The 4,757-nt window shown below is 35.7% G+C and overlaps 1 pseudogene; it reads left to right on the forward strand.

Annotated features, from left to right (window-relative positions):
• The first annotated feature begins 503 nt into the window (after nucleotides 1–503).
• On the forward strand, nucleotides 504–918 carry LOC101678823 (annotated as a pseudogene).
• Nucleotides 919–4,757: the final 3,839 nt, after the last annotated feature.

A 4,757-nucleotide genomic window follows, 5' to 3' on the forward strand; every position in this document is an offset into this window, starting at 1 on the left:
TATTAAGAAAACAATCATAATATTGTGATAGTAACATTGAGTCATGAGGGTGTATTCACTTGTGTGTCTCCTTCAATAGTTTCTGAATTCCTTGATGTCAAAGTCACAGTCTTTATCTCCACATTCTCCAGAGAGAGGGAGCAACAAGTGTTGCACTTTTAATTCCCAGATCAGCAGTGATGAGAGCATAGCATTATTTACACTCTTTCCAATAGATTCTGCTTAGCTCTTTCAAGATGAAAGCTAAGCAAAACTCTCCTTTCTCACCACTTTGTCATCCTTACCCTTACAGGCATGAAAATGGAAATTCTTCCCTGTTATGGGAAGATAATGTTGCTATGGTTATAAAGGTAAAGTAGATTTATCAAAATAATTCGAAACATGATTCTCCATTATGGTTAGTGATTGCAGGGACAGGTTGACATGAAAACACTCAACTTTTTTTTTTCTTCTCTCATTTGCTATTTCTTCAATTTCTATATAAAAAGCTTCATGTCCTTTCCTTTCTCTCTCCCGGCCATTTTGGCAGCTGCTCTTGGTTGGGGCCATCCCGCACCTAAGACAGGAAGATGGTGGCCACAAAGAAGACGAAAAAGTGGCTGGAGTCCATCAACTCCAGGTTCCAGCTCGTTATAAAAAGTGGAAAATACGTGCTGGAGGTACAAGCAGACTCTGAAAATGATCAGACACGGCAAAGCGAAGCTGGTCATCCTCGCCAACAACTGCCCGGCCTTGAGGAAATCTGAAATAGAATACTATGCCATGTTGGCCAAAACTGGTGTCCATCACTACAGTGGCGATAATATTGAATTGGGCACGGCATGTGGGAAATACTACAGAGTATGCACGCTGGCTATCAATGATCCAGGTGATTCTGTTATCATTAGAAGCATGCCAGAACAGACTGGTGAAAAGTAAATCACATGGAATTTTTCTTTAATAAAACTGGCCACAGTTTGTTTAAAAAAAAAGAAAAAGCTTCATGTTGTACATACTAACAAAACTCTATCTCCAGGATGATTAGGTATGCTATAATTTGGAAATTTATGAGTTATATATTTCATGTATTATATGTACATATATCCTGATACTGACTACATATAATATTTTTCCTCTAGAAGGCTTTGGATAGGGTAGTTGAAGTGAGGGAGAAGAGGGAATTCATGTTGACACTTTCCATAACCTGTTCTTTCTTCAGTATGATCGTGTATTTTAAGTCTTAATGATCCTATCATATCAAATTCATGATATACCATTTTAGAAACCTAATGAGAATAAAATTCTTGGCCCATAATAATGTAATAATAATAAGCTTTACACGACAACTTCGCTGTTTGAATTATAGTGATAAAGAAAGTGAACCATCTCTCTCTCTTTTTATCCTCTTGCCTCAGCAAGATGGAATAACCTTTCATTTTCTGAGAGTGCCCTCGTTTTATCAGACAACCAAATTCCTTTCAATCTCTCAAACTTTCCCAGGAAAACAGAAAATCCATTTTTTTCCTCTTTACCCTGGTTTTCTATATATATTATTCTCCAGCCCACAATTCATATTTCATTAAGGAGGTATATTTCTATGAGGTAAATTGTGTTGATACTCTTATTCGAATTAAAAACAGCACTCCCTGGCATATTTTCACCTGAAAATCGAAGGCTATATTGCACACAGTTCAAACAGCTTCTGATTAAATGTAATAATCTTACCTAAGAGTAGAGAATATTCACAAGTACCTAGTAAGAACATAGAGATTTACAAGTAATTTACTAAATTAAAAATCTTTACCAATTAAAAAATTAAATGTCCTGAGTGATCTGTGTTTTCCCCTACATGATCTAGCTTTTCTCCAAACTTGTGCTTGCCTGTATTACAATTGTGAAGAGAGATTCTGATATACACTGATACTCTTCTCTCCCCATCCCTGAATATTTCAAGTTCTTTATTTTGGGGGTATATCATAATATTCTACTTTTTCACCATTCCCAATACCCATGAGCAATTGAACCCAAGTGACTGGTTCTAAACAAGGACTTGAGAGTGAACGATGTGTTTATTTTGGCTAAGGATTTGTTTCCCTCTTTGAGACATTCTTCTTCCATTTAATATTCTGATCAGCAGCATTCAAGATAGTCTCTGATTTGTCATCCTAGATCTTTCGATTATTATAATGAACAGATCCTTTTGCCCACCAACAGTGGACATGTAACATAAGGAAGGAAATATTATCTATAGTTTTAAGTCACTAAAATTTAGGACTGTTTGTTACCACAGAGTAATTTACTAAATTGAATTAATGCAGAAGCAAATCTTAGGGGAATAAGTATAAAACACCCCTGGAAACTATAGATCCTGATAATCTTACAGAGGAGGAAGGTGTGTTTTTTTAGAGGAGTATAAAAGCAGGATTTAAGTAATATATTTCTAGGATTTACTGAAATAAAAGAGAAATTAAAACCACATAACTTTTATATGAAATGATTACTAGAAGGTGTAATTGGTGGCTTAAAATCAATCCATTCTCAAAACGGATTTTGACAGAGGTCACAGAAGAAAGTTTATGGTGCCTGTATGCCCTCTTGAAGGCATACAGCCAAGAGACTGTAAACCTTAATATAAAAGGACCATTTCCTTCAAGAAGACCAGATGCCTGATCTGATTAAGTACAACAAGTGCAGGAAGATTATCAAACCATTAGACAGATTAAAAAAAAGATTAATTGAAATGAATTTATAGTTTACATAAATGAATTACTTTATATAGACAATTTCTTGGTCAAGTCAACAAACTAAATTCAAAAAAATTTTTTTAAAGATTTTATTTATTTATTTGACAGAGAGAGATCACAAGTAGGCAGAGAGGCAGGCAGAGAGAGAGAAGAGGAGGAAGCAGACTCCCTGCTGAGCAGAGAGCCCGATGCGGGACTCGATCCCAGGACCCTGAGATCATGACCTGAGCCGAAGGCAGCGGCTTAACCCACTGAGCCACCCAGGCGCCCACTAAATTCAAATTTTATAATGAATTCTATTAATTACTGAAACTTATTGTTTTGTTTTAGCAATTTGTGACATCTATTATCTATGAGATTTTATAAGTATATGCTACCATTTCTTTCTAGGTTTTCTTTTCTCATTATATGTACCTAGTAGCATATGAAATTTTATTGTGATAATAACTGAATTATTTTTGTGGACATTTGATATCATAAAATTTATTAATTGTATGTTATTAAACATGATAAACCAAACATTTTTGAATATCTTCTAATTTTATGTTAGGAGAGTGTGACCCAGTATATATTATAAAACACTTAGCACTTGATCTCAATTTTTATGTTTTAAGTATTTTCCAAAAATGAACTAATCAGCACAATGATTTCCTAGACTCAAATAGGAAGAAAACACATTGTCAAGGTACAAACCGCTATTAATAAGTGTATTTCAAACTTGTTCCATAGTTACAGATATATTAATAATGAGTTAATACACTCTTGGGTCATCAAAAAAAATGAAGATGGGTTCTACCATTCAAAACCAACCTCTTTCTTCTTAATCACATACTAATCTGCATATGTAAGAGACCATTAGATAAGCACCATTCAGCATCAGTGGAGAAATGGAGTGTTCCCCAACCCCCTACATCATTTTGTGTTGGCTGAAAGGAAAATTATCATTTGACCAGTGTAACCTGCACATGGCTGCTGTAACAATGAAAGCCCCTCAGGGTTACCCAACATCCTGCTTTCAGAAGATCAGTCCTAATTAGCATGAAATATTCTGTATTGTACAGGATCCCAAGATAAAACATCAACACATCTACTTAGCATGCATCTCATTTTTTTTTTCCCTTCCACGTATCATTTGTAATTTGGCTAGTGAGACAAGGTAAATTTGGGCATCAAATTTAAAAGTAAGAGAATCATTTTTTCTTTCTTTTAAATGATATTATAGCAATCTTTTTTTAAATTTATTTTTTATTTTCAGCATAACAGTATTCATTATTTTTGCACCATACCCAGTGCTCCATGCAATCTATGCCCTCTATAATACCCACCACCTGGTACCCCTACCTCCCACCCCTCGCCCCTTCAAAACCCTCAGATTATTTGTCAGAGTCCATAGTCTCTCATGGTTCACCTCCCCTTCCAATTTCCCTCAACTCCCTTCTCCTCTCTAACTCCCCATGTCCTCCATGCTATTTGTTATGTTCCACAAATATAGCAATCTTTAATATATTTAAGAGCAATTACTAACATATAATATTCAAGATATGAAAATAAGCATACAAATGTAGTCCAACAACTTAAGTCAATTCCCTGTTCTATTATTGTTTAGTCTGGGTATAATTTTCAGTTGAATTCACATGTCAGGGTAGCACATGGAAGGGGAGATATACAAGGCGTTTTTAGTATCACCAGCATGCTGTCAGTTCTAGAAATGAGACAAAATCTACATAGGGTGGAGTTTGATTCTTATAAATAACAAGATAAAATAATAATGTGAAAGTTTCCAAGAAAATAAAAATACACCTCTTTTTAAGATTTCTTCCCTCCCTCCCTCCCTGCCTATCTCTCTCTCTCTTTCTTTTTTAAGAGCAAAAGAGAGAGCATGAGTGGGGGTAAGGGCAGGAAAGGGAGAAGCAGACTCCCCGCTAAGCAGGGTGCCCAATGTAGGGCTCGATGTGGAACTTGATGTGGGGTTCAATCTCAGGACCCCGAGATCACGACCTTAGCCAGAGGCAGGTGTTTAACCAACTGAGCAAG

Source organism: Mustela putorius, unplaced genomic scaffold (genome assembly GCF_011764305.1).
Source record: "Mustela putorius furo isolate JIRA1106 unplaced genomic scaffold, ASM1176430v1.1 tig00537253_pilon_pilon_pilon, whole genome shotgun sequence".
NCBI classification, from domain to species: domain Eukaryota; kingdom Metazoa; phylum Chordata; class Mammalia; order Carnivora; family Mustelidae; genus Mustela; species Mustela putorius.